Consider the following 17,549-nt stretch of genomic DNA (forward strand, 5'->3'; position numbering starts at 1 on the left):
GGAGTATTAAAAAATTATATTCACTGTTTAAATAGACATTTAAAAATGTCTATTTTACATAAATAGTATAAAGCACCGATTATTTTAACACGTGAAATGAAGTTTCCATATTGTCACCCTTTCTTATTTTTGCAGAAATATGATCAGAGAGAAGGTGTCCTGGGGGGAAAGAGTAGAGCCAGTGAAAGCTGTTTGGGACTCCCTTATCTCATTGTTCAACGTCAACAGCTTCTATTTTTTCTCAGGCTTTTCAGATGGTGACTGAGAAAATTGGTCCAGGACATTCTCCTGTGTGCAGAGTGAAAGTGACATAACCAGTACCATGCTGCTAATTCATTTTTCCTAAAGCAGGAGCATCTCAGCCAAACTGCTTACTGGGAACAGTTTGGGGCTACTAATGTCTCTTGTCTGGGAAAGCACTGGTTTCAGGAAAGACTCGTGGAAGCTGTGTCAAGAGGGGCATTTAACAGAAAAATTATACTGGCATTTGCAGGGCAATAACTGGGGCTGTGTCCTGGCCAGTTGGCTCACTAGAAGCACAGAAGCATCACAGAATATTCTGAGCTGGAAGGCACCCACATGGATCATCAAGTCCAGCTCTTGAGCAAATGGCCCATATGGGAATCAATCCCTCTGTGTTATTGGCACCATGCTCTGACCAGCTGAGCTGGAACAGATCTTGATGTGGCCAGAATGGGGGAGGAGCAATTAGAAGGATGAAGGAGCAGAGCAATAAACCTATGAGATACACATTACTGTTTGGAGGTAGGGAATAGGAAAAGTTTTTTGTATTCTGCCTTGGAAATAAACTACTTAAGACCTGTAGCTTAGACCACTAAGCCTCTTGGAGTCTTACAAATCACAGCATTTCTGAAAATAATGCAAACTATAATGTAAATTTTCAAGTACTTAGAAAAGCAGTTGTCAAACAATCAGGTAGTACCAACTGTACTCCTGCACCCCTGCAATCTGTCTTTGTAACATAAAAAGCCCTTGTCGTTTCTTCCTAGGGCCTTTTCTTCATACATCAATGGGTTTCTACATTTTACTTTTGCTCCTGAATGGGGTGTAACTCCAACAAAGAAATCATAGTCTTGTTATATTTTTGAAATGTCCTGGTTCTTAGATATTTTTTCAAATCATAACCACTGTCGTTTTGTTTTCTCTTTTTCTACAAACTCCTAAACCAGGCCTTGGTTAGGCTGGATAGCTGACAGGATTTCCTCAGGCAGCCACGAAAAGAGAATATCACAGGCAAGAAATAGGAATACGGAGCGTAGGTGGCTGAAGGAAGGAAAAAACTCTTGACAAAAATAATTATAAAAAGTAAAATTATCCATCTGTCATTGTTGTGATATTGTTGCCCTGTAAAGATACCTAAAATGTCAATCTTTGATCTTATAAATACAATTATTTTAGGTACTGACCCCTACGTAAAAACTTTTCTTGAAGAAAACTATTTTTACCTAAGAGATTAATCATTTTGATGTGTCATTTTTTATTTGAATCTAGGTAGCCAAATATAGAGTTTTACAATGCCAGTATAAGAAGTAGACATTAACTATTTCTTTGCAGAAGTGAGGCAATAGCTCTGAAATATTTCTGTTATATTGTTTAATGAAAAATTGCTAACTTTTTCCCCCAAAAGTTTAAATCAGATATGGATGCTTATAGCAGCCAGAAAAATCTATGATATAATGAAAAGATACATCATCAGAGTAGATGTATCTAAGTAGAACTAAGTAGAATTAAGATGTAAGAGTAAGAAGAGATTCCCAAATCCATAGTGGTAGTTTGTGAAAAATCTCCATATTTGATGTTTACATTTCAAGTCAAGTTTTTATTTTAAAGCCCATAGCCACATGAGACTTGACGCAATCACTAAGACTGAGATTTTTACTTTGTGTGTGTTCATATTAATGGCTCAGGAGCAGCTCCTGGTGTTCTGTTTCCAGCAGATGATCTCCATTTATCTGTGACCATGGAGACACTTTATTTACTTTCACTTTTCTTTTACTCCCAGTGGCTGTTCAGATTAGAGCAATGAGTTATGTGCCTTAGAACCATACCATCGAATCAGAATGGTTTGGGCTGGAAGGGACCATAAAGATCGTCTAGTTTCAATCCTCCTGTCCTGAGCAGTGATACCTTCCACCAGACCAGGTTGCTCAGTGTCTCATCCAACCTGTCCCTGAACCCTGCCAGGGATGGGGCACCCACAACTTCCCTGGGCAGCCTGTTCCAGTATCTCATTTCCTTCACGGGAAAGAATTTTTTCCTATATCCAACCCTAATATTTCATTTTAAAGCCATTCCCCCTTGTCTTGTCACTACATGTCGTTGCAAAAAAGTCCCTCTGCAGCTCTTCTGTAGGTCCCCTGCAGGCACTGAAAGGCTGCTCTGAGCTCTCCCTAGCAGGCTCGTGTCTGAAGGTCTCATAAATCATCTCTTCCTCTATAGGAACAAAATCGGTGTGAGCGAGGTTTTATTTATTTTTAAAAGTTATGTGAAAGGTTCATTTTTTGCCCATTTTGGGAATGACAGCACACTTCATTCTGAGATGCAAAAAACAATTTTATAAAAATATATCCATTTAGTTTTTTGGAGCATGTTAAGCGCTATTTATATCAAAGCAAGATACTTTCCACTGGGTTTTAAAGTAAGACATCTGAAACACGCTGTCAGGTACACGTATATATAATTTAATGAATTTGCTTGGATTTTTTGAACAGAGCAGAATTGAGCTAACTGTTCCTTTGATGCTGCAAATGATGACAGTGAAGAAATCAGAGGCTGGGTATAGCTGTGAACATGGGCCATAAAAGGCTGCAGCCACTGCCAGGAGCTTACTTCAGGTACTAATTCCTTTTCCTTTGCAAATTACAGAATCAAAAGAGATCAAAAATGAGACGACAAGATAATATCTCATTTTACACAGCTAATTGAGAGCTCGAACACTCATATCAAATACTTTGGCAGAATACAATAAAGATGAACGGTAAATTCTGAAAATATTTAGAACATATAAAAGCAATTTTATCTTTTCCTTGGGTGTGTAAATACCCCATATAAATCAGTAACCTCCTCTGGGTTTCACAGAACCTGTATTTCTCTAGTACCAACTTTCCTCTCCTGTCACCCTTCCAGTTTTCTTTGAAATAACCTTGTAATAAGACACTGTCAAAAAATGTCAAATGTTAACTAGTGTGTCCATGGAAACAGTAGGAGCCGTGTGTACAGTACGACTGTTGTCTTTAACCCTCCTACAGGCAAGGCCTTTTCTTTAAACTCTCAAGAAATGTAGAACCTTAAAAAGAACGCACAAAAAAATGTTTCAAGAATTTCAAAAAGGTACAGGATCAACAGCTGAGCTGAAGAGTCTTTTGGTTCTGCCACAGACTTTCTGACTTCTGTGGGCATGGATAAGTCTCTCCAACATCTGTTTATCTGTTTACCTCTTATGTTTTTCTTTTTTTTTTTCCTTGTTTTTTCTTTTTTTTTTTTTTTTTGTGACACTACCTGGACTGCCATTCGAGAAAAGGACTGTCTCCTATGGTGTATTTGTTACAATGCAGAGCACTTTGGTATTCTGAACTTTAATATCATCATGTGCTACTGCAGTGCTAAATCTAAATAATAAATATCATATAAGTACAAACCCAAATGTATTTTAAATAGCTTTGGAAAGATTGGAAGTTGTTTTGCCCTTGCTTTAGGAAGGTACAGCCAAGGATACTTTCTTTTTCTAAGGCCCTACCCAGCTGAGCAGGGGTAATGATTCACTGTTTCCCTAATCTTTTCCTTCATTAGACTTTTTTAAAACTAAAATACCAAATTGATGAAGGGCTGAGGGTTGAATACCAATATGAACTATTGCTATATCATTTTTCTAATAGATTACTGAATTTCAGTAGCATCATTCATCTACCACAAGAAGCCCACAGACCTTGCTGTCATTTTCTGCTGAGGCCATAAATCCATGACAGAGCACATTAGTTTGAGCAGAGAACTCTGCTAAAGTGGGTGTTTGGCATTTAGGATAGACCTGACTTAAACTCACCCTGGTTAGGGTGAGTTTAGAACAAGTTTAGCTGCAGGTGAGCAAATTAAACAGGCAGCCAGGCTATGAATGGGCTTCCTCTCAGGAAACCATCCCTTTTGTGTCCACCTCAGTTGCTTTCTGGCTTTAGGAGCAGTAGCTGGGAGTAGCCCTCTCAAATAGAGTATTTCAAAATATAAGGCATAAAATGCTTTTCAGAAGGCAATGCAGTTTGTACTGAAGTGCTTGGTAGTTTGGTTGCACTGAAATGCTTGGTTTCCATTCAAATGCAAAATCAGCCTTTCAGAAAAGAAAAAAGTCAAAACATTCCACCTGTTCTAAAACCCAAGCCAACAACAATGACTCCCTTAATCTATACAAAGCAAATTTGGAGGTCGTGATATGATCCAGACTACAAGTTCTCATTTATTTCCTTGATGGAATTGAGTTACATTTTATTATTGTTCCATGTGCCACTAGTATAAATTCAATATATGATACAATTTTTAATTAGCAGGAAATGAAATACAATGGCATTAGCAGAAAAAATTCTAAAAGCAGCTCTAAAAATCTGTACCATATTTTTGTCCTCAGAAGAAAGCTTGATCAAGCATGTTTTCTTCAAGTCTACTGCTCTATTTGGTGACTCTTTCTAAGAAAAAAAGTCTTCTCCTGCATTTTGTGCACTTGCTTCTCATATAATTTACCCTGTTTTAAAACTAATGTGCTTTAATTACTGATTTCTACCACCGAGCTGCAGAATTATGTCTCTCAATCTCCTTACCTTTAATTTCAATGCAGAAAAGCAAATATGATCTAATAGAATTAGCTTAAAAAATCACAAACAAACTCCTCAGGTTTTAAAAACACTACTATTCTTGAACATAGTGGTTGTAAAAGGAAAGAAAAAGGAAAGGGGATATTTAATAAAGGAGACAGTTTCGACTGAAGGAATGGACACAAAAAGCCTTCCGCATTGCATTTGAGGTGTCTGTTTTAAGGAAAGAAGGAAGGTGCAGTCTGCAGTGTAATAGTTGCTGTCTTAAGAAACAAAACCTGAGACCATCAGCTGTGTTAAATTGTAGTAAGTGATGAGAGTGCTGGCAAAACCCACAAACAGCATGTGTCTCTCTTTTCACTGCATTCATGGCTCATGTTTCATTTATTTCACAGATTCAGGAGTGCTAGGAAAAATAAAAAGATACTGGGTATTAATTGTTAGCATTTCAGAGGAAATATCACAAAACATTAGGCAGAGCGATTGCCGCAAGCCAGGAAAATACCATTCACTGTTCTCTGCCAGATCCAGGACCCCTGTGGATGCTACCCAGCCAAATGCAAATGTGTGATCTATTCAGATCCTCCCTACTTTTGTTTCGAGATCATGAAATTGAATACGAGGTCAATTTTAATTTAGCCTTTACAAATTTGAGGTCTCATCTTGCATGGAGAGAGCCCCAAGAAAGGCGTGTGTCCCTCTGGCTGCCTTGAGTAAGAGCTGCTCACCTGGACCTGCTTCCTCCTGTGCATCCCAAATGGTGCAACACTGGAAAAACAGCTGAGGATGCCCTAAAGCAAGAATGTTCTTTAAATGTCCTGCCCAAGTAGCAGATGCACATCCATGTAGCACCAATACACATCAAGTTTTGGGGATAGTTTGTGAGAGTGACAGGAAATCAGTGATAATTCCAGGCTCCTCCATGATCCTCCTCATCTGGAGGACCAATCTGTACCATCCCAGAAAAGGAAGCCAGCATCAAAAATGAGTCTGGGTCCATCCACCCTGGATAGGAGACAGTAGGATTATTTTATAATGTCAAGTAATGGGTAAATGGGTAAAATAATGATTTTATTTTCACTTATTTAAATTATTCCCTTTTCTCTATTATTAAAATTCATTCAGCCATACATATGTAAAACATTTCCCATTGACCTGGAATGTACTATTTCAAATCTCATCTGATTAAAGCTTTTGTCTTAACCTGTTCTTTGTCTCTACATGCTATGTATTTCTCATGAAAATGTACACATTTCTCCTAGAGAACTGAAATATTTAACTTCTTTTGTTTGTTTTTTTGTTCAGACACAAAGAGTAAAGAAGAAGGAAGGGATGTAATTGTCCTCCTTATTTTGGAGATAATTATTTTACTTCGGAAATCTAAAGTTTTGATATGGAAATTTAGCCTTACACTTCCAAATAAAACCATAGCAGGAGATTAATCTCTAAAATTTAAGCAATATGATTAACTAATCCACTCTTTGAGTCTATGTTGGATATTTTAGCCTAACAATTTGTAATGTAATCTATCATGATAATCAGTAAAATGTGTGTAGTTTGCATAATACTTTAATAAGTGTGTTTGCACACAAAATAAAACTTTAATTGCTGGTTTGAGAAGGTCAATTTTAGCAGCTCTCTGTCAGCCTTATTTTGATGAATCAAAGTAATTTACACATGTAGCTTACTTTTATGTTTGGATTTATCTTGCATTTTCCCTGGTTTTTATTGAAGGAAATCACCGGACAGTTTTGTGAGACTGGAGTCTCAGTATCTGCTAGGCAGAAGATGGTGAACAGCCTCAGCCTTCTTCCAGGTGGGGATGGGGCAGAGGGGGATGTGGCTGCAGATGGCAGGCACAGAGCCCAAACTTTGTGTGATGGGTCAGAACATTAAAAACTTTACTCTCCAAGAGCTTTTTCTTGAGAATTTTGAGGGGTTTGTGGTGTTGTGTCTTATGGAGGACAACAATGGAAACACCATATCATTTCCCTGTATAAGAATCTGTCTTTTGTGATCAGGACTTTTCTAGACAAGGAGAGGTAGGTTGAACATTTCTGCTCTGCTTTAGAGAATCCAAAGCTTTAACCATAAATGAGGGTCCAATCTGGCAAGCTCTGACAAGCTCCTGTGTACTTTTCTGCAGAAAAAGTTTTTCCTGGAATGGTCCCACTGAAGCTATTTGAGACTACTCTGTGACTAAGTATATGTGTAAATATCTGTGGCTTGTCTATGATGGCTGGTGGAGCACAATATAGAACTGAGAACTGATTAAAAATGTAAATTTCCTTGGTAATGAATAATTCTCCTGAAAAGAGAGAGAAATGACTTAGTACACATACCTGTACCTTTTTTTGAGACTTGTTCTTTATTCTGTTATGTCCAAGAACAATTTTCCACTGTATTGCCTAAAACCAGAACAAATAATTTATAGTGGTTTCAATTACCATTTCTTATGCTGACTAGATTTAAAACACAGTATCAGGTCACCATATACACTGGCGAAATGGCTACTTTCTTTCAGTTTCTGTAGTATTCAGACAGCTGGTGCAGGTTCATTAGGGAAATTTGAAACAAAAAGACCCCTCAAACAGAAAAAAAAGGCAAAATGAAGCCTCACAATATTTATGTTGTTTTTGGGTGATAGCTACCCTTCATTTTCAAGTCTGCTAAGTCTTTCAATTCTGTTGCAGTGCAATTCAATGCATTTTGTAAGTTTTAACACTAACTGTGAAGTATTGTAGGATAAAATCACAAGGAGAGACTGGAGCTATATAATGTGTAGCAGTTTCTCCAGTATATATACATCAGGTCAGAAAGCCAAAATGTAGGTCTCAGCTACAGAGAGCTGCACCTCAAATTATAATGCTATTCTGAGGAGATGATAAGGATATTCTTGAAATAAAATAAACTGAATATTTCCCTTACTTTTTCATGTGTCCCCAAAGAGGTAAAAATCCCTGAAAGAAAGAACAGTTGCAGGGATATTCACAGTTCCCACACTGAGGAAATGGAAAGCTTGCTGGTGACAGATCAGGCACAGCTTATAATGAGGACAAAGCACAGAGAGCCTGCTTGGCCACAGAGGGTCCTGACCTAAGCAGAAACTTTGAAGAGGTTTGGGGAATGAAAGCACCTTGAAAATCTCTGGGGCAGAGAGCACCGTTCATTTTGAGAAGGCAATGAGATGATCTCAGTTTTGTCATGTACTAGGGGACAAGTCCTGTGTGTGGATGTGGATAGAGTGACCCAATAGGACCCTTCACAGGAAAAGCATGGAGGAATTGTAAATGTCTTGTCTTTCATTTGGCTTTTTCATACAGCTTTAGGCCTGGGCTGTAGATGGCTGCAAACATACAGGCACTGTGATGTCCTTACAATGATGAGCTTCATTAGCTGAAATCCAAGGAGCTAAGACACATAGGTACACCACAGTAAACAGCAGGAACTCTACTTATGGCTGTATAAACATGACATTAAGTTGTTATGGCAGAGCTGATCCTAAAATTGATAATAATTCTACAAATGTTCCAAAATAGCAAAGTTAAACATGACTATTATTTTCTGTTTGCAAGAATGCCTTTGGTATTAAGGTGCCAAAATTCAGTGGAATTTACAAAGTAATGAGTTTAAAGCAGGGTCCTTTTGAAAAATGATTAAAATCATTCTGTAGCAAACCTTGTGGTTTCCCTTCTCTTTTCTTGTAATGGGAAAACCACTATCCACCCTTAACATCCCCATCATTTACAAAGTTTCATAACATGGCTGTAGACACTAGCTCTGAGGCTGAATTTATGCCAGATAACTTCTGAGCCTAGAAAGAATTTAGCTTTGACATGTGAAATAGAGATACCCCAGGGACTTTAATCTTAGTCTAAAAAAAGCTTTCTAAAGTTTTCTGAAATGTCACGTAGGCAACTCGTGTATATAGGGACCAGATTATGACCCAATTATCACCTGTGCAAATCCAGAGTGATTACACTGAGTTCAGTGGTGATGCTCAGAATTTGAAATAGCACCAGCTAGGATCAGAATTTAGCTTGTTGTCTCCTGTGCTAACTTCAGATCTAAATATTCCACCAGAAGCATTGAAATTTTAATTATATGGCCTTTTTTCCCACTTAAACTCAGGCGTTAGGAAAGTAAATCTTCCTTTTTTATGCATTGCTATTTCATAGTGGGTTTTTTCTAACAGAAGTGATAGTGTGGAATATAATTTTCTGTTGGCAATTTGTTTTTAATAAGGTCTTTAACATTCCAGCTATTCAAAGCTCCATGAAGCAAAGTTACTGCTGGTTGCACTTTACTCTAAAAGGTAATGATGAGTATCAGCTAGGCAGAGTGCTGTAAGATAATTCAGGTAAACTGAAATAGCTAATGTAGATTATAGTGAATTAATTATTTGGAGATGTTCAGCAGAGGATTGTTAAAACTATACTGTAAGTCCTCTGGGCCAAGAACCAGGCTTTTGTTCTATGTTCATGTCCCAGGACAACAGGACCCGTGACTGCGACATCTAGGCACAGATAATGCAAATTATGAAAATATGACATCCCCAAGCAAATCAATAATGGGTGAATCTGATCTCAGAGTGGTGAAACTGTGTTATCTTAACAGTGTTATACCCTATTTACTGCGGTGTAACTGTGCCCCACTGTAGGTATTCCCCTACCCAGCGCTTGAGTTTTATTACAGCAATAATGACTATAGCGCAGGGCATTTTCAGTGGATCTTTATTCTACTCTGTCACAGTTTCAGGGCTGCTGTGGGAGATGCAGTAGCATTTCTTTATAGTATCAGACCCAACTCTCTTTTGTCTGGCACACAGCAAAGCATCTGATAATGTGTCCTACACTTGGACACACTATGCTAAACAGCGTTCAAGTGGTTAAATGATCAAGTGTTTTTAATAGCCTCTGGTTTCACCTCAGGCCATCAGTTTCATTCCAGCTGGCCATTAATCCTCAGGAAATACCCTACAGATAGATTTTTATTACTTACATACACAATTAGGGATTTACAGTACACTGCTGTCTGCTGGAAAGCAACAGGAAAGGAGGTAAGAGTTAAAATCTAAGTTAGCTGTACCCGTGACTTGGGTCCCCACGTGCAAAGGGATGTAACTCTCTGCCCAGTGCTTTGTGAACATGCTGCAGCAGCCTACCACAAGCTCCCTTCATTTTCTGCTTTTTTCCCCCTTTGCTGCACAAACACATAACTTTCCAGATGTCATTTGCCTTTCTCCCCAGGACTCAGCCAGTTCTCTGAGCGCTGGACAAGATGTACCCACAAGTTGCCCATTGCTGATACCGGCCCAGACTCACGGTGCAGCCGCAGGTACAGCTGCATTGCCAGCACCTCCACACCAGCTGCACTCTTTGGTGCTAGGATGTCTCTTTCACAGAGGTTTTTTTCTTTACATGGGAATAATAATTTCCCTCCATGAAAGCTTTGGCCCTATGTTTTTCCATCTGCAAATTGTAAATGAAGACCTCTAATGCAGACTGGCTTCTCTGTCTCTTGAGACACTGTCTTGCGCAGAAATTTGCTCTGAAGCCACAGAACAAAGTGATATGATAAGTGATAAAGGACAGAAGGGAGCTATGGGCAGAGCAAGTCCTGTGTGATGGGGACTGGCATAGTAGGAGCAGATTCTGACTGTTCTCACCCAAACTCCATAATATTTTCCCCTAAACAAAGCTTGTGGTTTGGGGTCTTACAGTGGGTCTTTTTATCACCTGGTGAAAAGAAGGTGCTGAATCCCAAGGCTGCATAAGGTGTCATAACAAACATGTAAACAATACTGTTTTGGCATTTGACCAAAGCCAAGTTATATTTACTGGGAAGATCAAAAACATCTCAGATTTCTCACATTTAATAAGAGATGAAAGAGATAAGATTTTTTTTCCAGTTAAATGTATTTAAAAGTCAGAAGGGGAGAACACCTAAATTACTGTCACAAACTGCAGGACCTACCAATCTCAAGTGAATGAATACAACTAAGTTGTGATTCAAATTCTCAATGAAAAGACTCAATCTGGACTGAATAAGTTATAACACTTGTCTGTAATGTATATTTTTTCTCTGAGAGCAAGGACACAGATCTGTTTGAACAAGAATATAGAAAATTTGGATACCTCTAAAACTGCAATCCAAAGTCTTCTCCTTGAGTGTTGCTTTATGAAGACACTTTGGTGCTTTAGTTTTTAACATGAAAGTTTGAATGGACTTTTACCTGTATCTGGCAGGACATTAAGGTCTCCTGTGTAGATCACACAGAAGACTCTGTTTATGTTTGCTTTCCACAAGCACCCCATGGATTTAGAGTTTACATGGAATGCACCTTTCAAAACAAGGCCTTTTTATACAGAATAATTGTATTTTTACAATATTAAATGGGTTTCTTGGCATCAAAGAGAGAAGAGATAGGGCTAGTCCTTCTCCTAATGGGCCATAGCTTTCTCCCGGGAGGGACTAACCTGTATCTTGGATGCTATTGACTGTTTAGCGATGCCCACTTTTTTCCTAATCTGTTCACTTTTCAGGAGTTAGGGGTTGTCAAGGACACTGAACCAGAAGACAAAGCTTCTGATGTACCCTAAGCAATGGGACTTTTATATAGGAGCTGGGAGACCTAACCTCTGTTCCTAGCCCAGAATATTATACACAGTTTAAAACAAATTATCCTTAGATAAAGTTGAGGCTCAAGTCTTCCCAAAGGATGCTGCTTAACACATCTGAAACAGTGAATCTCTGAGGTCAGCACAAGGTGCAAGTGCTGCTGGGGAATTCAAATGAGCAGGAAGCACTGGAATGGGGTTGGCACAGTGCTTAAGATGTTCTCCTCAGAGATTTTGAAATTCTTCAGGCAGTAAAGTGAACAACGAAGCACAAGGCTATTATATTCTGAGTGGGGGCACTGTCAACTGCTTAACACAAAGTGAGATTTGCTTTCTTCTGCTCTGTGTTTTTCACAATCTTCATTTTTTTGAAAGGAAGAGCTTTATCTTTCAGTCTCAAGAGGTCAGAAGAGTCTGTATTAGCTCTGTAAGTTGCCCCTGGGTGTACCTGAGAAAAGTACATGTCCTCAATGCACTGGAGGAATGTTTTGTGTTTTAGGGATTTGGTCATTCTCAAAATGCTGTTCAGCCTGCTATCTTCATGGACACAGTTCTCAGGTGACTCTGCACATTCATGAATCTGGATATAGGAGGTCATATTCAGAAGGAGTCTAAATTGTGGATCATATGTGCAAAACTTAAGGAATAGCCATATACACGGTGGTTGCACCCTTTTGAGAATGTGAGACAGAAAAAATACAGTCTGTTCCTCTGGTATTGAACTTCATTGGATGAACAGTTTTGCATACTGGTTAAAAGATTTTTGTTGTGCTAACAAAAGTATTAGCAATAATTAACATTTATGTTTCTTTAGAGAGGGAAAATGTCAAAAAACTGAACAAAACAAAATTGACTTTTCCCATGAAATAAGATTGCAAAAAGCTTTGGTTTCACACAATGTGCTTCAGAAATGTTGAAAGAGTTTCATTCAGAAACTAAATCATGGAGTACTTTTGTATTTTTAATGTTCTTTTCCATAAAACCAGCTTGATTTCCCAAAAGTAATTTTTAAACAAAAGGTGAAAACACTATGTTAAACAAATGTGGACATTATCAAAAGGTTTTAATTTGATTTTTCTTTAAATAAAAAGTTTTCAGAGTTGATCTTTTCTTAAAATGTGAATTTCAGGAAAGATTGTGCAGTTTTTTACCCACTGAAAATCTGTATTGACATGGGAGTTCAAATAGAACTTAGTGCTCAGAATTTTATATGAAAATCTGGGTCTTTTTGAAACTGGAATTGAACTTGGATGCATAAGAAATAAGTTGTAAAGAACTGTTTTGCATGCTCTTGCTGAAATTGCATGACTCCAGTAACATTCACACAAAGAAAATTTGGACCAAAGAAGTCTTGAAAGCACCAGAAACAAAAAGAAGTAATGTTGCCAATCTGTAGAATAACAGTTCTTTTCTTAGAACACTTTCCAGAGAAGTCTGCTTTTTTTAATCTTCTGCCCCAAAATACGAAGAGTGAATGGCTTTGCAGCTACTGTCCCAGCTGAGGCAGCTGTAGAGCAACCAATGCAGTGCACATGGGGCCCTAAGGGCAAAAGCCCTACCAAAACCTCCCTGCAGGGTGAACATGGCCAAAGGTGTAAATGCTTGCTCTTAACCCCCATGTGTAGATAACTGCCACATAATTTTGTACTGTTATTAAACGCTTAGTGTGTGATTCTCTGTGATCATGTCTGAGTTATTTTTAGTGCTCTGAGCTGCACCAAACCCTTGTATGTGACAGGGCATTAAATCATTGACAGACCACAAATCTTGAGTAGGCAGGAGTTGTCCTATTCTTGAGATTTCTGCTGAAAAATTGATACATGAGACCTAAAAGAGAGTCTCTCACTGCATTCACGGCAATTGTTCTGACAGTAGCGGCTGAGATCTCCAGAGGTCCTACAGTGATGTATTTAGTTGTCAAGAATTAATGTTTTAAAGGTTTCCTAAGAATAATTCAAATATACAAAGTGCAGATGTAGAGGTCAATAGATATGTTTGAACTAGTTCATAAGCATGCAAGATCTATTGGAGTTTAAAGGATCAATAATTCTCTTCAGAGCCCATACATATGCATTGACAAGACAGCGAGGGTGGTTATTATAGTCTCTCAAATCAATAATCCACATTTAAGAACTGTATGAAAGGCAATTTTAAATGTGTACCAGATAAGGCGTTACCCTGTTGTTAGAGATACAGGTATCAAGAAGTGAGCTGTAGCCAGCTCCAAGGCGAGAAAAATCCAGGAAAAGCCTCATGTCTGATCTTAGCGGCTCCTCCAAACATTTTTGGACCAAATGTTAAATTATATGACTAGCCTTATTGCAGCAGCACTGATATTTTTTTGACAGTCCCAGGTGGGCTCTGAGCACTATCATTTCCTCATTCACATCAGCACTACATGTTTTCTCAGCTCTCAAATACCAGGCAATGTCTAATATGTAATTAAGAAATTAGTTTAGAGCTGTCAACTTTTTCTTGTCAACAAGGTATATCTTATCTTTGAAACAAGCAGACAATGCAAAAAAAACCCACCAACCTTCCACCAAAGGTCTAGACAAATGAAATATTACTAGAACAAGATTCCTATAGCTGAGAAACATGCTGAATTATCCTGATTCCAATGGATTTCAGCTACAGAACTGTGAATGTCAGATAGAGGTCCAGCCCTGATATATTTAATTATAAATATTTTCCCCTGAGAAATCTGATTATTCTAGGCAATGCTCTCCCAGAAAGTTATTATCTTGATTTGATCTATTTAAGAAGGAATTTAATCTGTTTAAGAAAGAGGTTATGATGAGGCAAGTAGAGGAGGGTTTTGCTCCTTTTGTTGAAGCCTGATGTGTTTCTAATTAATTTGCAGAATACCAGATACTGTGGACATGCACATAATGGTACGATTACTGAAAATTCAATCATGATGGTGCCAACTGACACTCCCACCAGGGCTCCTCCCTAGAGACTGAGCCCAGGGGAAGGAAAATTCCATTTTCCTCCTGTTCAGTTTAACATTAACAGAACACACAATTACAGGGGTTGAAATGGCTTCACAATGGCTTAAAATGTGTGTTAAGCATGCAGGAGACTGAAGAATGTGCGTTGTCCAAGGAACAGTCAGCTGGGAAGTAGGGAAAAGAACAGGAAACGGTAGAGAGAAATCTGTGGCTTGGTAATGACTGACCCAGAAATAATCCTGGTCCAGTGCCTGCTTTTCAGGCAGCTACAGACATTAGTTCACATCTTCTCAAGATGATGGTGTCTAACCTGTGTCCCCAGCTGCCAGACATGTGCTCTTGTATTTATAATATTTCATGGCAGTACACCACGTCTTCAAAGATAGTCAGAGTATAAGCTGTACTACCTGTATTGGCAAGCTCAGACTGGCCACAGTAAACCTGCTTGACTTTTGAATCTGTCATGTACAATGAAAACCATGAACTCCATCCTGATCAAGAGCACGTTCCACTTTCATGAAGAAAGTTAGTTTTTTACTGTACTGATAAATATTTCACCTATAAACACTCAGGTCCATCCTCATCCCAGAAAACAAGTCCTTAGGTTCTGGATATCTGTCTTGTAATGCCAGAAAAGTGCCATAATGCTGACTGACTCCTTCTGCATAGGTCTTCAGTCTAAGTGTGATCAGAATCAAGTTTTGGATTACTCATTACTTGGAGTTAGCTGTCAGCTCTAAAATACAAAGAAATCAGAACAGAACCTGACTTTTAAAAGCAGTGCTACATCCTGAAATGAGGCAAAAAATACTAAAATAAAACATACTGAAAGGAAATGCCACATCTTAAAATTCAAGCATGCTTCTGATGATAAAAATGAATTAATTAAGTTTAAAGCAATAAGAATTTTTCTAAAACATTTTCCTCTCTTCTCTTTCTGTGTCTACTTCTATTGCATTTAGAATCTATATTTACACAGTGTATTCCAGTGTGTAAATAATAAATAACAGTGGAAAAAATCATTCAATATTTTGGTCTTACATGGAATTTTATTTAGCTGAAATAAAGAGCAGTCTTCATTTCTCAATGGTGATTCACCAGAAAAATTATATAAAACATTACTACTGATAAACTGAACAATAATAGAAGAATATTATTATCATAAAGTTTTAAAAAGCATAGATGAGAGGCTAATATGAGGGGCAGGATTTGCTTGTTGAAAGGTAGGTGCAGAACATAATAAGAGTGATCTACTGTCATTCTTATTAAGTTACTGGTAAAAATGAAAAGATAATTTTCATAAAGGAGATGTTGGCTGCAGTCAACCTTTTTTGTCTCAGAGGTGAAATATTAAACAGTCAAATGAGCATGAGAATAATATGGCCCCTATTAAAGTGATTTTAAATTTAAGCATAATTTTTGCTAATACCACTGAGCAATGGGAATAATTAGAATGGTTTCAGTAATGCTAAAGATTTTAATAATTAAAGATGCAAGATTAATTTGAGAAGAGGCATCATTAACCTAAATCAAATATTAGATTTGTTGTAAGGGAGAGGGGGTTTAGCCATAACCACATATTTCAGATGGGGAATCTCATTAAATACCATGATTTGCCTTTTACTCTTCACCCACAGGATTTACTTGCATGAATATTAAGTCTCTGTGTGCTGAATAAAAGCATTTAAATCCCATGATATGGACCAACATTTTTGTACTATATAAAGTATTAATTGAATAATCTTGTTTTTACTTTGGATGACAATAGCTAGTTACCTAAAGGTTACCACTTTTTTTTTTCCCCTGGAAAAGAATTGTACAAAGTTTAAGCCTGATGTGGTTGAAACCTTTTTTCTTCCTGAAACTATATCTCTCCAGGCTCCCTTTATTAATGTCACAGCTTCTTTTTTTTTTTTGGATAAAATAAGAAGTGATGAAAACCAAAGCAAATAGGAAATACAGGAGAGAATGTGTATGTGGAGGAAACTGCAGTTATCTCACAATGAAGTGAATTCCTCAGAGAAATAATGAGTAATGTCCTTTTGTTACTTGGTTGTTAACAAACATTGTGCATTTGTATTGATTAAAATGCAGAAGTTGATAATTAAACAAAGAACACATGTTAAAAAAGCAAAGTTTTTCTCCTTTTATAGGAAAACAGTCCTTCATAAATATTGATTTGGGGTTTTTTTTTTCCCCCAATGTGGTGGTTTTCTATAAATATCAGTATCTGATAATGAGCACTTCCACCACTCATTATTTCTCTACTTGTAGAATTTAATGAATAGAAATGCATTCATTATATGGAAATCTATCTACCTGTTATGCCTTTGATGAAGCCAGCCCCTGAGTTGAAATTTTGTGCACCATTAATGATATGCAAAGAACTGTCTTATCTTTAATGATACGCCTGAAGAATTTATCAATGGAATTTATTAGATGCTAATTCATCTTCCATGAGTTACTTAGGCAGTGGCATTTCACTTCTCTATCACTTTTTGGAATATTGTTCCTCTGTTGTTTTTGTTCCTTTGCCCTTCCCAAATATGGTGGAACCATAACCTATTTCTAAAACAGGTTTGAGTTCATTGACTCATAAAAACATGTTCCTTGTCTTGAAAGCTCCTGGGAAATATTGTCTGATTGTGATGAATTTCCCAAGCCTGTGAGACAGCCAGCTCAAATTCTGACTCAATCAGAAGTTTTGATTGAATTTGTTTATTCACTGTTGCATTGGAAAATCAGCTTCTTCCACCTTCACTGCCACGGTGCTACGTGCCACGTTGGGCACTTTTGATTCCTAAGCATCTCTGTCTTCACTGGGGCTGTTTTGGTGGCTGCAGTTCTACCTCTGTACTCTCTGCAGTCTGAACACCAATTGCTCAGTGGGGCTGGAGGTCTGTGTCACTGCTGATTGACTTGTGGTAAACAAAATGCCTCCAGTGTTTTTGTCTGACTGCAAACTAGTCTTTGCAGTTCTCTATGCAGCCCTGTTGGACTTGGTAGAATGGCTCTGCTCCTTTAATACCTGGAGGATGAGCCTTCAACAGGACCAGGCAGAAAGAGCACAAGATGTTTGACTGCTTAGATACTATAAACATTCTACCTGATTATGTATTCCTCATGTTTTCTTTCTGCTTTTCTCAAGTACAGGTACA

This window comes from Melozone crissalis, unplaced genomic scaffold (genome assembly GCF_028551555.1).
Source record: "Melozone crissalis strain CALT ecotype California unplaced genomic scaffold, PUWL_Pcris_2 ptg000004l_1, whole genome shotgun sequence".
Classification (NCBI taxonomy): domain Eukaryota; kingdom Metazoa; phylum Chordata; class Aves; order Passeriformes; family Passerellidae; genus Melozone; species Melozone crissalis.